Raw genomic sequence first — 18,994 nt, 5'->3', positions numbered from 1 at the left:
GGGGAGGAGCAGATGCCTGCTGTCCCCCTGTCTGTGCTACTGCTGTGCACAGCTGAGGGCCTGGCACTGATGGTGGCTGAAACCAAAGGAGGGCTGAAGAAGGCTGTTCTTGATGGAGCCATCCTGGGGTTCCTGGAGCCCCTGGCAGTGTCATGCCCTGCGCTGCAGCTGCTCTCCTTGTGGTTTCTTGGCTGTGGGGCTGTTTTGGTCTACGTTTCACAAAGCAGGCTGGGGTGGTTTTCATACTGTTGGGTGGCTTTAGGAAGCCAACAGTGCTTTGTACAGAAGGGTTTTATGGTACAGAGCTGAGCTGTGATGCTGTGGAGCCAGGTTGTATTTTCCTAAGTGGCACTGCTGTAGCTGCAGCAATGTGTTCATGTCACAAACCAGCCCTGAGGGGTTTGCCCCTGGTTTTGTAGGTACAAACTAGCTGCCAGTCCTGCCTGCTCCCTTCTGTGTGTCATGGTCTCTGCTGGGACAACCAGGTGTGGGAGCTGCAAGAAGGGGCTTGGGTAGAGGCTGAGTGGGTGGCTGATGGCCACTTGAGACTGACTGTGCCTGTGAGAAGGGTTTTTGACATACCCTCTGCAGCAAGGGATGTTCTCAGCCACTGCTCTGCTGGTGCCCACCCTCCCTGGCTGCAGTGCCACTGGTATACACTGTGGAAGGGTAGCTGAAGGAGGAATCAGGGGGGTGTGTGTGTGGGTTCAGGAGTTGAAACTTGCTCTTTATTAGGCTATAAAATGACTCAGTCTAGAAGTTTCTTAATTGTCCTGCTTGTAAGGGCAGGCTTGGCAGGGCTGGCACCACGGCAGGGCCTGGACTCTGCCCTGCAGCCAACCTCTCCTCCCACAGCGGCTGGGCTGGGGCTGTCTGGGCTCACAGAAGCAGGGCTATATTTAGCCACCTTTCTGTGCAGAGGTATCTGCAGTGCTAGGAAGTACCAGCATGGTCCTGAGCTCCCACAGCCTCTTACCCTTAGAACAGGAGCCAAAATAAACCACACTGGGTGGTGTAACTGGTGGGAGCCCTGCCTTTGCCACGATGCTGGGTGACTGGGCAGTGGATGCTCAAACCAACCCTCAGTGCTTTCAGGGGGATACTCTGCCAGAGCTCATCTTGCAGCTGAGGCACTGGGACTGCTGAACTGGAGCTGCTGAGCCTGTCTCTCTGCAAGGCAAGCCCCTGGGGTGTGGATGCCCCCACCACTGCCCAGACCAAGGGGTCCTGGTGGCAGAGGGCGAGCGGTGTGAGTGTTGCTGGCCAGCCCCTGCTGACGCAGCACTGCAAGGCCAGCCCCAGGGTTAGTGCTCAGGTTTCCTCTGGGCCTGGCTGCCTTCCTTCCTCCTCCAGAGCAAAATCAAATTCTCCTCATAGCGGCTGGAATTGAGGAAATAGTTGGGAGCTAATTCCCGTGCAGTTTGTTTTCCCAAACATCTGAGGCAGTGGCTGGGGGGGTTCGGGGGCTCCCAGGGGAGCAGGCAGCTGCTGGCCAGGAGCTGCTGCCAGTTGCTGACCGCTGAAGCCAGCCAGGCTGCCCCTGTCCCTTCCTTCCCTGTTTTAGGGGCTCTGGGGGGGACATCATTGGGCAAGGCAGCAACTGGGGAGCTGCTGCCACCTCTGCCCTGGCACAGGGGCATCCTGCACCACATCTCTGGGGGCTGTTGAGGTGCACTACAGCCCTATGGCTGCCCTGGGCACATTTCCCCTTGCTGTGGGGCAAAAGGCTCCTGCTGTGATGTCCATGGTGCCATAAGAGGCCAGGGTGGGCAGAAGGGAGGGTAGCCCCCCAGCACAGACCCTCTGGCCTCCTGGAATGGTCTAATCCTCCCCACAATGCGGCACAATCCCTACTCTGGCCATGGAGCTCATTCATGTGACAAGCATGAGGAGGGGATCTGGGTCCCTGCCCAGCTCCTGCTCCTGGGGAGTGAGTGCAGTTTTTTCTGGGAGATTTGGGTTCTGCTGAGTGTGCAGCTCCAGCTGAGCTTTTGCAAACAGCCAGAGCTGTTCCCAGCTGCTTGCAAGGGCAAGGCTGGTCTGTGCCACAGCTGAGCAGGAGGTGGCAGCAGCTGGGATGGGGGCAAGGGGGAGCTGTGGGGTGGTGCAATCCCTGTGGTTGCTGCTGCGGGCTTCAACCTTCTCCCTGCAGGTGGGTCCATGCAATGACCACAGCCCTGCAGTCCCCACCTCCACTCCCCCAGTGGCTGTGAGATAAACCATGGCTCCAGCATCACCCTAATCCCCAGACTGCAGCTGAAGAGCAGGAGGGCCCTGCAGGAGGAGCCCACATCTCTCAAGGAAATCTTCCTCTTTGGGCTGCCCATTGAACAGGGCTGGCTCTGGGCTCCTGCCCAGGCACAGGGAGGTGCTGGGCAGAGGGCCATGGCTGTGTGCCTGGCCTGGGCTCAGTGAGATGAAGCAGCAGCCCTTTAATGCATGAGCAAAGCAGTGTTACAGGAGACAGATAATCAATTGCTACAAGATGATCATCAATTATTTTCACTACACCACCTATTTTGTCCATGAGACCCTTGGCTGGAGCCATGGGTTAGTGATGCTCTGCTGCTGCTCAGTGACTGTGGGGTGGCTCCTCAGGGCCCTTGGGCAGTGTTCACTGTGAGCACCACCAAGGATGAGCCCTGCTGCACTTTGCCCAGGCTTTTTCCCTGGGTGGACCCAAGACCTTTGTTCTGCTTCATGCAAATTGTGGCCTCCTCTTCGGTGCCACCTTGCAGAACAGCCCCCAAGGTCCAGGGCTGTGCAGCAGTGTCTGGGCAGGGGCTGGGGGGCTGCAGCTGAGGTGTCCACAAGGTGCTTGGGGTTGCTCTAGGGCTTTGGTAAAAAGCTGGCTAGAGACTCACAGTGGGCAAACTGATCTGTGACCTTGCCTGCTGGGAAGAGCCTGTATAAGACCCAGGATGGGTCCAAACATGTCCTGAGCTCCCCAGGCTTTCTCTGTGCTGGCTGATGGCCACTGTGCTGACAACAAAGGAAGGTGCCTGCAGCTGCTGGTACCTCAGCCAAATTCCCATTTCTGCCCCCTGCCTGCCCATCCTATGCCCTGGAGTGCAGTGGGGCAAAGAGGAGATGCTTATGGACACTCTGGCCACCACTGGGCATGGCAGGAGTGACCCACAGGGGCCAGCTGGTTTACCCTTGAATCAGCAGAGCCTCCTGGAGCCCCAGGCATTGCCTGCTCTGCACTGGCCTGGCAGTGTTTTGGCAGAGGCTTTATTGCTCTGCTGCCCCATGCCATTGCTGTGGGACTTGGTAAGATTTTAATGATGAGCAGGGAATGTGCTGGGGGGTGCAGAGCCAGCCACTGAGATTTACAGCCGGGGCAGCTGCTCACTGGTAGAACTAGGGCTGGGGCAGAGCATGGGTGGCCCATGCTGGGGCCTCCCTAAGGCTTGGGGCTGCCTTGGGACCAGCTGTCTACCACGGCAAGGGCAAAGGCTTGGTCCCAGCACAGTGCAGCATGAACCTCTGCTCCTCCAGTGGCTCTGAGCCAGGCCTGCTGCTGGCCCTGCTCCCTGGACCATGGATGCTGCAGGGTGCCAAGATGTGCCCATTCCAGGACATGGCCCTGGGGACCATTTCTCTGGGGTGAGAGATGAGCAAGTGTCAGCACTGCAGAGGGCAGGAGCCAGCAGCCAGGGTCATGCCCAGAGCCCCTCTGTGCTCACAGGGACACCAGGCAGCTGGTGCTCAGGCAGGGACTAGCTGGGCTGCACTCTTGCAGGGCAGATGGAAGCCAGCCCAAGGAGGGGCAAACCCCTCTGGCCAAAGTGCTGCAGGGAGGTGGCCTTGGTGGGGCTCTGGGCTGCTGTGGGACCTGCAGGCAGGATGCTGCTGGGAGCCCTCTCAGCGTGCGCAGCTCTGCAGTGTCGGTCGGGCCTTGGATCCAGCTCCATGAGCACCCTCTCGTGGCAACGACCCCCTCAGCCCTGCTCCCCAGCAGCACCCACACCAGCACCCTGTGTCCCCACCAACCCCACACCCAGTGAGCCACCAGCATCCAGGGGGTCACAGACTGCATCCCCAGCTCTGGCATCCCCCCTGGAGCCAGTTCCTGCGGTGGGTGAATGAGATGGTTCTGGGGGCATGGTACTGGTGGAGGGGGGGGGAGACTGGTGGATTATGGGGTGCAGAGGGGAGCCAGGATGGGACCCTGGGGGCTGCAGGCGGAGCTGTTAACCCAGTCTGCCTGCAACTGTGACTCCAGGCATCAGAGCTGGGAGCAATTGCACTTGGTGGGGGGAAACAACACTGAGTAAATCCAAGCAGTGTGATCCTGACCATGATTAACAAAGTATTAATTAATTACATACCCACAGAAAGAAAAAAGAGATAGCTAATTACCTTCTATGGAAAATTAGGGGAGAAAAGGCAGAAACTGAAACATGTTTAAAATTTAATTAGAGGCTGTGTGTTGTGCATGGGAATGAGCCTGGGTTTGTGACTTTGTTTGCAGTTACAGAGCAGAGTCTCCTTCTCATCTGCTCCCTGCCAGGCAGGGAGCTGCATCCTGCTTCCCCTACATCCAGAGGTGTTCATCTTCCACATCTCCCTGCTTCCATCCCAGTGGGGGGGTGGCTGAGCAGGAGGGAGCGGGGTGGGGGGGCACAGGAGCTCCTTGGACCCAATCCCAAGTTGCTCCTGTGGGCGGGTGGGAAGCCTGAGCCCCCGCTGCCCCCTCCATCATTCTCCGCTCTTTGATGTGCCCCAGGAGTACTTGCAGCCTGCTGTCAGGGGAAGGGTGAAGTGAAAGGCTTTGAACTGCAACACAGCCTGAGAAGACAGCATCAGCTCTGCAGCTGATGACTCAGTAAGGAAGAGTTGGGTCCCACACTGCGGTGTCACAGCTCTGATATCTCCATCGCTTTTATCTCCGTGCAGGCAGCAGATCCACCCAGCTTTCAACTGTGGCTGCAGCAAAGGGCTGCTGATTATCCCCTTCCCAAAGCCATCCCAGAGGTTAATCCCTCGGCTTACCCCAGCACACCGTCAGGAGGGGAGGCTGGTGAGCTCGGTCCCACGCTGTCAGTGGGTGCTGGAAGAGCACCCCCAGCTCTGCCCAGCATGGACCTGCAGTCTGGCATTGTTACCTGTGGCAGAGTGGTAGGGTGACAGCATTGGGGCAGCCCAAGGGGCACCCAGCAGGCTCTGGAACTGTTTGCCAGAGAGTGTGTGGCCTGGACAGAGCCAAGGGCAGTGCTGGGCTCCCTGCAAGGCTGTGCAGGACACTGCAGCTGGTGAGGGGCTTAGGGCTGGGGCCAGGGAGCAGAGCAGTGAGGGACTGAGATGTTAATAACATTTTAACATAAACCACTTGGGCTCAGCCCCTGCCTGGGCCCTGCCACCTTCATCCCGCTGCCTCTTGACTGCTTTTCCCTGGGGGTTTGGAGCAGGGGCAGCCTCCGGCAGCTGGGGCCAGGCCGGGGCCAGGCCAGGGCTAAAGCCAAGGCTGCTGCCTCTCCTATTCTTCCTCGCTGCTCCCGCAGCCCACGAGAGGGCACTGCGCGGCTGTGGGAGTGCCACGGGGATGCTGCGCTGCTGGCATCATCCTCCGGTACCCCGGACCTGGGTACCAACAAGTGCCTGGAGGTGAGCAGCAGCTCTAGGGCATTCCTTGGAGCGGGACGAGCCCAGCCCCCGGCGCCAGGGTCGGGGCCAGTGATGCCGGAGGGGTCACTGGGCATGCACTGTCACAGCCACGGGTCACCAGGTCATCAGAGCATGCATGTCCCACAGCCCTGGTGAAACTGGTCTGCTGGAGCCCTGCTCACTGCAGTGCCCTGGCTGGTTTGTGCTGGGGTGATGGGCAGCCAGAGAAGTTAAACAAAATGCAGAAGTGAGCAGCAGTGCTCCCAGCATGTCCCCATGGCCGTGGGACATGTAGGATGGATGCGTGGCATGGCTGAAGACAGAACAGCTGCTTCCAGTGGCTTGAGAGGATATGGTGGGTTGAAATTAACCCCAAAAATCCCTAAAACTGCCACAGAGGAACAAGAAAAGAGGAATGAAAGTGAAGTGTGGGAGGGGAATCAAACCTCACCAGCAGGGAAAGCAGAGGAGCTGAGAGCAAGGAGCAAGGGCTGCTCTGAGTGTCTCAAAGAGACCTTTGCCTGCAGAGCCAAGGGGACTCATCACTACTGATCCTGCAGGGGAACAGGGAGCTCGGGGCAAGCCTGTGCTGCACGATGGAAATGGCCCTGCTGAGCCTGGCCTTGATGCTTTGAGAACTCAAACTCCACCGAGGCAGGAAGCCCCCAGCTGGTGCCACCCGAGGAGCGGAGCACGGAGCCGGCATCGCTCGGCACACGCAGGGTTACCTCATTTACAGGATTTATGACCTCCGGTGCTGCCCATGTTTTCTCTACCCTCTCCTATTAATCAATAACCCATTATCATAACCCTTAGGAAATGATTTATGGGTTCCATCATTAGACTCCATCTTGGAAGCAGGACTTGTCTGCACCGCAGCTGTAGAGCCACAGGGCTGTGGGGATGAACAGAGGCAGCATTGCCAGCTTGGAGGGGGAGGAGAGGAGAAAGTTCTTCACAGAGAGAGTTGATAGCTGTTGGAATGTGCTGCCCAGGGAGGTGGTGGAGTCCGTGGAGGTGTTCAAGAGGGGACTGGATGTGGCACTTGGTGCCATGGTTTAGTAGCCATGAGGTGTTGGGTGAGAGGTTGGACTTGATGATCTGTGAGGTCTTTTCCAACCTTATTAATTCTATGGTTCTACGAAGGGCACAGCCACCTGCCTGGCAGTGAAGGCACCCACACTCTGTGTGCCCATGTCCCTTCAGAGTGCCAATCTGTGGCCCCACTTTTGCTGCACCAGCTGTGGTGGGCTGCAGCCCTGGCATGGTGGGCAATAGGCTGGGCTGAGAGCAGCATGGAGGAGCAGGAGGCAGTGCACCCACAGCCCAAGTCCACTGGGCTGCCCAAAAGCATTTTCTGGGCACTGTGGGCACCACCAGCAGTGTGAGCATGGCCACGAGCTTCTGCAGAGCACGTTATCTCCACAATGAACACTCAATCGGCCAGGGGCATGGATTATTATAGCAAAATTATGCAACTAAGTAGGTTGTTAACAAGTTGATTTAAAATTCATAAAAGTGGGGAGGGGGGAGAGGGAAGATAACAGGGCAGAGAACGTCAGGCTGAAATTAATTTAAGCTGTTTGATGAGGAATCAGCGATGTAGGGAAGGAGATAGGGAGGAGGATTAAAGGGAGCTCATATTAAAATCAATTTGAAAGGGTGCCAGAAACCATTCCGTTCAGACCTGGGCTTTGTGAGACCTCCTTGCTTCTGTCATTAGCTTCAAACGCTTTGGCTGTAATTACTGGTCCCAGCTGGGGTGTGGCCGACCTCCTCGCAGCAGCTACAGAAGCACTCGCAGAAAACTGCTTTGCAACCCCAGCTTGATCCTCTCAGGACCACAACGTCCTGAACCCTGCACTGGGAGAAGTAGGAAGGCACAGCCGTGTCTGAAGAGCACCCATCTGGGGTGTATGAGGTGAGAAAAGAGGAGGATGGAGGAGAAAGTGCAGAAGAGAGTGGAGGGACAACTCCAGGTGATAGTTTGTGGTGTGGAGCTGGGGATGCTGCAGGAAGCAGAGGAGGAAAGAAAATGTGGCTGCATCATTCTTGCCTCCCTGTTCTCCACTGCCTTCACATCTCCTGCCATGGTGGATTTACAGGAACAAGAGGCCAAGGAGCAGACCCAGGGACTCCTGGCCCAGGACATAAGCAAAGCTGGCCGGAGGGAGTTGCCACCTCCTCTCTTCTGCCTTACTGAGAAAGAATCTTTTGCGTTAGAAACCCCCCAAACATCATTTGCTAAGTCACCATCCCTTCCATCCCCGTGGGATACTCTGCCAGGGCATGAGGGCTGCCCCTCACACCCTGTCCAGCCCTGGTGTGTCTGCTGCCACTCTTCCAAAGCCAATCAGGAGAGCTGAACAGGAGGGATTCTTAGACCAGGCAAAGTTGTAAGGAAATGGTGTCAGTGTTTAAATTTAATTGGCTTATGTGGGGCTGAGATTCCCAAAGGAGACATTTTTAGCAACAGCAGCATTTTTATGGGCTTAAGTGTGAGACTGAAGAACTGTTCTGTATTTCAGGTGATCAACAGACTACTATACTTTCTCCAAAGTTAATTTGAAATGTAAATCCACAGAGCTGTTGGTTGCTCACCAATCCAGCTGTAGGAGCACAAGGCTCACTGACTTTATCTGCTGCAGTCATTTCATTCGAAGATTTGCCAGGACAGACCCTTGCCTAGTTCCAGTCAGGCCAGGTCAGAGGGGTCACTGTCCTGGACATGGCATTAGCAAGACAGCTAAATCTGTTTTGAGCCACTGCCCCTTTCTCCTCCCTCTCTGTTACATGGTCTGGATTGAGATTGAGGAGCCTAACAGGCAGGTGCTGTTAAGGCTGCCTGGAGGGGAGTGGAAGCTGAACCCAGTCCCAAAGGGAGGTTGTAGACAGGCAGAGGTTGATCTCTTCTCCCTGGCAACCAGCATCAGAACAAGAGGACACAGTCTCAAGCTGTGCCAGGGGAAATTTAGGCTGGAGGTGAGGAAGAAATTCTTCCCAGAGTGATTGCCCATTGGGATGTGCTGCCCAGGGAGGTGGTGGAGTCACCATCACTGGAGGTGTTTAGGAGGAGACTTGATGGGGTGCTTGGTGCCATGGGTTAGTTGATTAGGTGGTGTTGGATAATAGGTCGGACGCGATGATCTCGAAGGTCTCTTCCAACCTGGTCTGGTCTATTCTATTCTATTCTATTCTATTCTATTCTATTCTATTCTATTCTATTCTATTCTCATGTTTCAGAGAGGTGACTGCAGGTGTCAGAGGGCATGAGAGAAGGCGTGGGCAGTTTACTCCCCACCTAAACATTGTGAATTGATCGGCAGGGTGTGAATGGCTAATGTGCCATTGGGCCCTTCCCTTTTCGAAAGGGAATTGAGGGGAAGTTATAGACCTTTGGGCTCCTTACACTCATAGCTTACAAGCTTGTTACTCTCCTATCTCTCTCTCCCCCATTCCTTAGTGGGATTCAAGGCGGCGGGAAGCACCCTACTTGCTCTTTCTTTCAGGGCAATTAGCTTCTTCTGTTTTAGTGCTAAAGTTGGGCCTTCACTACAGCAGCCTGCCCTCTCATTTCCTCTGAATTTGTGGACACTGCCCTTTGGACTATAGCTATGAACTCAAACACCTCTTCCTTCAGCAAAGGTTTTGGTAGTTAGCAGCTCGGCAGTTCGTGAGTAAATTACACTATTTTGCCTGGTTATTTTACAGGTTTATAGCAGGGTCCTGCAGCTGGGTGGAGGCAATCCCAGGCACAAATCCAGGCTGGGCAGTGACTGGCTGGAAAGCAGCCCTGAGGAGAGAGACTTGGGGGTGCTGGGGGAGGAGAAGCTCACCAGGAGCTCTCAGTGTGCACTTGCAGCCCGGAAAGCCAAGCAGATCCTGGGCTGCAGCAAGAGAAGTGTGGCCAGCAGGGCAAGGGAGGTGATTCTCCCCCTCTGCTCAGCTCTGGGGAGACCCCACCTGGAGTACTGCCTCCAGTTCTGGAGTCCCTATTACAAGAAGGATATGGAGGTGCTGGAAGGTGTCCAGAGCAGGGCCAGGAGGATGAGCAGAGGGCTGGAGCACCTCTCCTGTGAGGACAGACTGAAGGAGTTGGGGCTGTTCAGTCTGGAGAAGAGAAGGCTCCGAGGTGACCTCATTGTGGCCTTCCAGTATCTGAAGGGGGCTGCAAGAAGGCTGGGGAGGGACTTGTCAGGATATCAGGTAGTGATAGGACTAGGGGGAATGGAATGAAGCTGGAGGTGGGGAGATTGAGGCTGGATGTGAGGAGGAAGTTCTTCCCCATGAGAGTGGTGAAGCCCTGGACTGCGTTGTCCAGGGAGGTGGTTGAGGCCCCATCCCTGGATGGATGAGGCTCTGGCCAGCCTGATCTAGTGTGGGGTGTCCCTGCCCATGGCAGAGGGGTTGAAACTAGATGCTCCTTGTGGTCCCTTCCAATCCTGACTGATTCTATGATACCTCTTAGTTAGCTCTGTTGTGAACTCGACAGTGGTTCGTCTGCACCACCCGAGGCAGCATTGCTGTTTGGTTTCGCGCCCGTAGGGAGATTCCAGTTTGTTCCTCTGTATTCTGATTGTTCAAAGACTGTTACTTTACTGTTTATTAGCCTTCCACCATGTGTAAACAACCTGTCATCGACTGGGCAAATGAACCTGAATAAAATTGGCTCAGGAAAACAATGTTTTGATATGTCATAAATAATATTCATATTTTATCACATTTCGGGCCAATAAATTCACCAACTACAACAGTCACCCCCACCAAGGGATGCTGTGGGTTGGCAGGATGGTCTCTGCCACCTTTTCCCTGGGTGAGCAGGGTGCTGGGCAGCACACAACATGCTGCAGAGGTGATGACTGTGACCACAGCCCTGCACACCGACTTTCTACCTCCAATAGAACCCTGCTCCCAAACCAGTTCCAAACAGGGAGACAGACATAAATCCCAATTAAACCCATTCCAGCTTTGCTTTCACTCTGGTGGCTTGTCAGTTTAGCAAACAGTGCCACTCATAACCATTAATCAGCTGCTCTTCCTTGGCTCCCATCCTGAGCAAGCAGCTCTGCAATACCTCCAGTGTGCCTTTAACTTTGTAAACAATTTATCAAACACAACACCCAGTGAAATTGCCCTTCTGGATCCCTTAGCCTTCATATTGATCTTCTTTTTGCTGCCTTCATCACCAGCTGTGGGCTGGGGGTGTGTTGAATATCACAAATTTTATTGCATCTCTCAGCTGCTGCTGAGCACCGCTCAGGTTTGCTCTGCACTGCCTGGCCCCAGCTGTTGAAGGGCAGTCCCTTCTCCAGCCTTCCTGGGGTGAAATCAAAGCTGCTGCTGCTTGTTCTGCTGCCAGAAGGGCAGGAGGAGGTGCAGCAATGCAACAGCTCAGCAGTGAAACCCCAAGTGCAGAGAACTGGTGGGGTGGGAGCTGGAGGCTCCAGCTTGCTCCCGGTGTCGGGGATGAGGATGTGGGGACACGGGGTGTGCCTGCAGTAAGTTTGTAGATGACACCAAGCTGGGGGCAGGAGTTGATCTGTTAGAGGGTAGGAGAGCTCTGCAGAGGGACCTTGCCAGGCTGGGCAGATGGGCAGAGTCCAATGGCATGAGAATTAATGCATCTAAGTGCCAAGTTCTACACGTTGGCCACAACAACCCCAGGCAGTGCTACAGGCTGGGGGCAGAGTGGCTGGAGAGCAGCCAGGCAGAAAGGGACCTGGGGGTACTGGTTGATAGAAGGCTGAGCATGAGCCTGCAATGTACCCAGTGTTGTAGTTTATGAATGTATTGGCTGGAAATATGATAAAATATGAATATTATTTATTACATATAAAACATTGTTTTCCCATGCCAATGTATTCAGGCTCCTTTGCCCGGTCAATAACAGGTTAATCACACACGGTGGAAGGCTAATAAGCAGCAGAACAACAGCCTAGAACAATCAGAACTCGGAATACAGAGGAACAAACTAGAATCTCCCTGCACACGTGAAACTAAACAGCACTGCTGCCTCGGGTGGCAGCACCAGAACAAGAAGACACAGTCTCAAGCTGTGCCAGGGGAAGTTTAGGCTGGAGGTGAGGAGAAAGTTCTTCATAGAAAGAGAGACTGGCCACTGGAATGTGCTGCCCAGGGAGGTGGTGGAGTCACCATCCTTGGAGGTGTTTAGGAAGAGACTGGATGGGGTGCTTGGTGCCATGGTTTAGTTGATTGGATGGTGTTGGGTGATAGGTTGGACTTGATGATCTCAAAGGTCTCTTCCAACCTGGTTAATTCTATTCTATTCTAGTCTAGTCTAGTCTAGTCTAGTCTAGTCTACTCTACTCTACTCTACTCTATTCTGCAGCTGGACTTGGTGATCCTGGCTGTCCAGTTGCCTGCACAATGATGTAGGATATCAAAACATCTCCAAACACTTCCAAGCTTCAGGAATGCTGCAGAGCAAGTAAATATGTGGAGGGTTATCTTAGTGCAGGGTTAAATGGCTGAAGAAGGGAATTAAGGGACTTGCCCTGGGCTATATAACACATTAACAGCAGGCTTGAGATTGGAAGCCAGGTGTCCTCAATCCCTCTCCTCTGCCCTCAGCTGCAGATAAAGCACCTTTACTCTTTCTTTGTATCCACGAATCTCCATTTAATTAGCTTTATCTCCATACACCTGCTTGATCTCTTCTCCTGCACCCCAGAGCCTGATCTCTCACCACACTCCTGGGCTATGTGTGCTCTTCGCAGAGATCAGGCAATAAATGACTTTACCCTTTAGAATAAAGACCCTTCCTCCTAACTCACTGCCACACTGAAGTGTTTTGTCTCTATTCCCCCCAGAAGCCTTCTGAGCAGGAAGAGCTTCCACCAAAGCGGAGAAGTTTGTAATCCTGGGCAATTTCATGGCTACTTGGAAATCACACATTAAGGGAACAATCCCACACTGAGGCAAAGTGTCTGGGAGTGCTGGGTCAATAGCAGAGATAATTAGATCCTAACAGAGTTATTTTACATCGTCCTCTGAATTGTAGTCAAGAAATTCTGCATCAAAACTCAGTGGAAAAATGCTGCTCAGCCTGGTTGGTGTCCATCAATCCACAGCCTGACTGTAGTCCTGTCCTTACAGCACAGCTTCTCTGCCTCCTCTGGAGCCCAGGATGCTGAATGGCAAGAGGGATGTCCTGAACCTGGCCACACCGTGGGAACTCCTGGGTCTCTGTAGGTCCAGCACCATGCTGACCCCGTGGGACAGAGCCTGACACAGGGAGGACGTGGGATGGGCTGGATCTCCTCCCCAGCCTGCAGCCACAAGGGCTATCAGGGCTCACACAGCAGAGTCCACAGCATCTAAATTAATCACTTTATTTATTTACTTAATTAAATTGGAGTGGTGCCACTTGAGAGTCAGGAGAAAGTGGAATGAAAGTCATAAACAAAAGAGGAAGGTGTGAACATCAGTAGTGTTCCCATGGGTGGGCAGGAGGTGCCAGGGGCTGGGGGGGGGGGGCAGGGCTGGCACAGACCCTCTGCCAAAGGGACAAGGGAGTCTGAGTGGGTAGGGGCCATTGGGAAGGCTCCTATGTGTGATGAGTAACAGCTTAGGCACTAACCCCCAAATCTAGCATCCCACCTGGTGCCTCTCTGGGATCTGTGTGTCCCTCTGCCTCTACAGGGCTCTCTGGCCACCCACCCTGTGGCTCTCACCCTGTCACCCAGAGGGAGGATGAACACAGGGCACTGAAAACACCTCTGACAGCAGCTGTCCTTCAGCCCACTCTTTTTTAATGTCTTGCTGAGGGGAATGAAAAATAAACTCCCCCTCAGCCCTATTATTTCCCCATTAATATTTCCTAATGTAAAATGCCACAGCACATTAATCTAATGGCAGCATTTAATCCCTTTTCCTGCCTTGGCCCTCCAGCAGGCTTGGCACACGCTGGGTCATCGCTGCGTGTCCCTTGCCCCATGGAGCATCCTGGGCCTTGCTCTGCATCCCCTGGCTGTGTGGGCAGGGGTGAGGCAGGGGCAGGAGCCTTCTGCAGGTACCACTGTGTAGTTCTCACCTCCCCCCCTGTGTCTCATCCAGTGAGCAGAGGTGAGGTGGGCTCCTGCTGCAGCCTGGCCCTGAGGCTGCTGGACTTGTGGCTTTTCCTGGGTTTTGTCTTAGTGCCAGGGCAGCAGCCTGGCAAGGAGAAGGAGCACCCAGGAGCCAGTCTGCAGCAGGCACGCCAGGAGATGGGGATGAAAGGAAAATGTCAAGGAGCTGATCATACTGACATGGCACGATGTGACTTGGCAGCACATGAGGTGATGGCTTGTGATGGGAGTGGCAGAAACTGCAGAGTCCAGGAAACACTCGTGGGCCAGAGTGACACCAGCTGAGGAGGGAGCTCTGGCTTCAGTGCTGGGGAGCACGGCCAGCAGCCCAGCCATGCCCCAAAGCGGGCCAGATACCCACCCCTTGGGGACAGCAACCCCCTGGCACCATCCCCAGTCACTGCCTCCAGGCTTGGGTGCCAGGAAGGTGAAAGGATCCACACCGAGGCACAGGGAACTGCAGGAACACCACCAGCCCCGGCAGCTTCTGGCTCCCTGCTGCTGGCTGGTGGGCAGCAAACACCCAGCCCCTGCAGCCCCCTGCTGCGGAGAATCCTGCGGGACAGTCCTGGGCTCCAGGAGCTTTGGCTCCCCGGGGTGCCCCGTGGGCAGCCCTCCTTGCGGGCACGGCGCCCCCCGTGTGAGCAGCCCCTTGGTGCCTGGAAGCGGAGCGCACGGCGCCCGCTTTGCATTCCCGGCACATCCCGGCTGAGGGATAACTGCGGCACTGCTGTAATTCCATAATCACTCGCGGAGAGACTGGCTCCTGCCTTCTCATTTAAAATGTCACAGCTTGTGTTTGCTCTTTTATGCTTTGTACTTTCAATGAACTTCTTCTTCCCAGGACCCATTAGCTGCTTTAAAACTTTCCCAGCAATCATTAGGGGCTGTTCGCTGCTAATTGTGCAGTCAGGAACACGCCTGCCGAGCTCCACCGCTGCCTCCTCCTGCCCTGCTCACCAAGGGGCACCGCTGCTGCCCTGACCCCTCCTGCCCGCAGCAGGCAGGACGGGCAGGGATGGCAGAGGGTGCTGCCCGCTGGGTCACGCAGCAGCAGAGCAGAAGGCACAGGGAAAATTGTCTTCCCTCTATTCAGAGGTGCTTGCCAGCAGCGAAGGCACAGCTGCCAGCCTGGTCCTGGGCAGGAAAATCAGTCTGTCAGGGCACAGCCAGCACAGAGCTCGTGGAGTGCCACTACTTTGGAGATGCCTTCTGCAACCTGCTTCCTACAAAGAAGGGAAAGGCTTCTTTTTGTGGTAGCTCCATGGCTCGGGCTACAAGTCAGGCATGGGGCTCTGGCCAGGGCACGGCACTGCATCAGACATGCTGTGTGGAAGGTGAACTCAGAATCAGCCCATCCTGACCCAAAACCTTGCTGGCATTGGTGCAGGAAGAAGGTGCATTTGGAGCACATGGAACCCCTCTCTGAAGGGCTGAAAGAGAGAGGTCAAAAATGAAAGCTTTTTGGCAATGAAAAGTACAAACCGAAGCCATGACTGCAGGGGATAACACGTTTAATCCCCCCAAGCAAGGGGGGAGATCCCTGCTAATCCATGCTCAGCCCCAGGAGGAGCAGGCAGGAGGGCTGCAGGGGCATCTGGGAGAGCAGCGGGGCCAGAGAGCTCCTGCCTCATGCCAGGGCAGGGCTCAAGGCAGACGGAGGGGCTGGGTCAGAGCTCCCAGCTGAGGGCTGGGCTGGGAAGGCTGGGTTCAGGGGTGAGCTGGGACCCTGCATGTGCTGGAGGGGCAGCAGAGGTGCCCCTGGACACACTGGTCAGCAGTCACTTGAAGGGCTGTACTTGGGCTCTATTTGCCCTCTGCTACACTCCTGAGTCCTGCTTGCCCTGCTCATGGCTCCCAAGTTCCTTTGTCCTCGCGAAAGTTCATCGCACCAAAACCAGCTCTGTTTGCAGGCACAACAAACCCCTTCATTGGCTGGATCCTCTCCAATGCCAAGTTAAACAAGAGATAGGAACAGTCTTTGGGCTGGTGACAGGCTGGAGGAGACCCCCAGTGCCCAGAGCATTAATGCCCAGTCTCTGTCCTGCACGGGAGCAGGTGAGGAGCGCAGCAGTCAGCAGCACGCTCCATTGTGCTGCTCATCCCCAGCCTTCCTCACCAGCAATTAGACTGGGAAATGCTGAACTCCGGGGCTGATGGCATTCACAAGCTGGCCAGTGCTCATCAGAGGGGAGAAAATACACTTTTAATTGGATTATGCAATCAGATCTGATGAGAAAGGGGAAGAAACTTCTTCCTACTGAACAGTGATTTGCTGTCGCCTGAGTGGAGGTTTTGTGCCCCACGACCTCGCTCTGGACCTTACCCTTTTAGCAGAATTCTTTTCCCATTCTAACACCATTTAATATCCTCTGTGTCCAAACCCATCTTGGGTCCTTTTCTGCTTGCTTGCCAGCCATTAGCTCTTCACTGGGGATGGCAGAGACTTCAGAAATCACTGACATTTCAAGGCTTGCACTGATGTGACCACATCCATCCAGAGCGAGGACATGAGACACTCCTGCTGTGGACACAGAAATTCTGACAAAGTAGCACTTTTGTCCCTGTTCATCTCCATGCTGCAGGAGATAATGAACCTTTCCTGGCTGTGTGCCTCCTTGTGACCTCTGGCTCTGCTGCCTGTGCATACCCCATGCCCATGCGGATGCTGGCAGAGCTGGCAGGGGCATGAGCTGGGTTTCTGTGGGCAGCACTGGAGGTGGGGTTGTCCTTGGAGCCCAGCTGCTGTCAGCACTTGTTCAGCTGTGAGTACTTTGGAAATGTCAGCCTGGAGCTCCTGCTGCCCTGTGCAGACTGATCAATCCTGCCTGTCAGGATGGCTGAAGGAGTTAAAAGTGATGAAGGTCGAATCATCCCTGAGATCCTGCTGCTTATTCACTGTGTCCTTCTCTTTGACCTTCTGCAGTGCTGCCCAGGTCCATTTCTGCTCCAGTGGTGCTCACCAAGTCCTTGTCCCATTCCTGAGGCATGTGCATCAAACTCTGACCATGCCACCACTTGTAGGGACAGCCTCAGGACAAGCAGGAGCCTTCACAGCCACACTGATGCTTGCTCAGGCCAGAGGCTGAAGGGCAAGGACTGCTCCTGGTACATTTGACTGATGATGGGAAGCAGGAGATGGATTCCCTGCATTGCTATCAAACTGTCCTGATCCCAGCCCAGGAGTCTGCTCCCTTTTTACCTTCCCCATTGTCTCCCCCATCCCACTGGGAGGAAGTGAAGGAGTAAGCAGCTGGATGGGGCTGGGCAGGCAGCTGGGGTTAAACCACAACACTTGTTGGCATCAATAACTTAGTGCCAGGATGTTCTGCATCACTGCATGGTGCTGCCACCTCATGTCCCTGTTCAGACAGTGTCCAAACCAGGCTGTAGTGAGGTGCAGCACAGCAGGGGTGGACCCCCAGCGCCTCCTGCTCCTGCCCTCTCCCCGTCACAAGCAGGTCACCACAGAGGAGGGTGGAGGCTGTGGCTGATGCCTGTTCACAAGCCCCTGGGGATTCCTCCATGCTGCAGGTTGACAGATTTGGTGCAGAGCATCGTGCAGCAGGTCCGGGGGAAGGGATCCAGCAGAGCCCAGCAGTCCTGGTCTGTTCCTGAGAGTTACATCAGGGAGACACTGTCTGTGTCTGGCTTGCAGCCCTGCAGAATGGAAACCATTCTCCTTGCTGAAACCTTCAGGTCTCAAACCATGCCAGCTGCTATCCAGGTCCTTAATGCAAAAGAGAAATGCTCTGCAGGCCCACGGGGCTGGGTGCAGGGCTGCCTCCTGCTGCTGTTGGGTATGGAGAGAGGGTTGGTGAAAGGGAAGTGATGGCAAAGTGAAGGGGCACAGGGTGAGCACCATTGCAAAGGCAGCACGGCTCCAGAGGCTTTAAATATTTATAATTCCTTTTCTCAGCTCGTCAATTATTAAGCACTGGGGGTGGGGGTTACTCTGCAGCAAATGGGAGAGACTCAAGGATATTTTTTCTGAATGAAGTGGCACAGATGAGGGTTGCCAGAGATACTGTCTGCAGTGCTTGTAGGCGTCCTGGTGGGGCTGAGCTGTGTCATAGCCTTTGGAACAGCAGCAGCAGGTGCCCCAGTGGGTGCCAGAGGGTTTTCTTTGGTTCCTGAGGCTTTGTTCCAGCTGGGACTAGCACACCCTGAGCAGCGCATTCAGACACTGCTGTCAGCAGCACCGGGTTCTTCATTCTCTCCCTCTGGCACTCTGCTGCATGGGGAAGGGCTCACTTCAGTGTGACTCCTTCCTCTTCCTCCCCGGGATTAAGTCTGACCAAGGAGCAGCTGGAACCTGCATGCAAGCTGCTCAGCATGTGCAGAGCAGTCAAAGGCCAGATGCTAATGGAAGGGGATGAGATCATGCAAAGCATGACCCAAGGCAAGGAAGGGAAATGCCTCAGGTAAACCAGCCTGAGGGCTGACGCTGGGCTTTGTATGCAAGGCTGAGACTCTGTATGCAGAGCAGGATGCACAGCCCTGCTTAGAAACTGATTTGCAGCCCTGCTGGGATGGAGAAGGCAGGGTGGAGGCGAGCAGTGAGGCAGACAGTGTGGGGAGTAACTTAGCTGCAAAGTGCCCTCACTATGTTTAATTTGCCTTGCACCAGAGGGCTGCAGGCCATGAAATGAGCAGAAGTCCTTGCTAAGTCCTGCTTGCCCAAGCAGGCAGGAACTTTTTGGGGTGCTCAGGCTGGCAGCAGCAAGGATCAGGTGTAGAAGAGGAGGAGGCTGCAAAAGCCACCCAAGGAGCCTGCAGGTACAGGAGTAGCTGTGCTCACAACATGGCTCTCACAACAGCAACATGCAGCAGAGCAGGGGCAGCTGCACTGACAGTCCTGAGCCAAGCACTTGCCATTCCCCTCCACGCCTCAGGCTTATCCACAGACAAATAGGGAATATCCTCTTCTGTATTCAGCTGCCATTAGAAAGGGTTCAGAAGCCTCTCTTGAGTGCCACAGATAAGGCAGCAACACTCCCTGCACACAGCACTGGTGACAGGAACACAGCTCGGAGCCCCGTGCCAAAACACAGCACTGCCAGCAGCAGAAAGCAGCTGCCAAGGACAGCTCAGGCCGGGAGAGAGAGCACGGAGCTGGCACCAGGACAGAGGGCCAGTCCTGCTCACAATGGTGTGCCTGGTGTGCCAGGCAACCAGGAGAAGGAGGCACGCACCAGGATTAGCAGGAGGTGCTGGGGACATGCAGCCCAGTTGCCTGGGTTTGCAAAGGTGTCAGACTGGAGAAACCCGTGCCCCTTGGCAAGTCTTGGCTGGGG

Source organism: Dryobates pubescens, chromosome 35, assembly GCF_014839835.1.
Source record: "Dryobates pubescens isolate bDryPub1 chromosome 35, bDryPub1.pri, whole genome shotgun sequence".
Taxonomy (NCBI): domain Eukaryota; kingdom Metazoa; phylum Chordata; class Aves; order Piciformes; family Picidae; genus Dryobates; species Dryobates pubescens.
Note: the sequence above shows the minus strand (reverse complement) of the source record.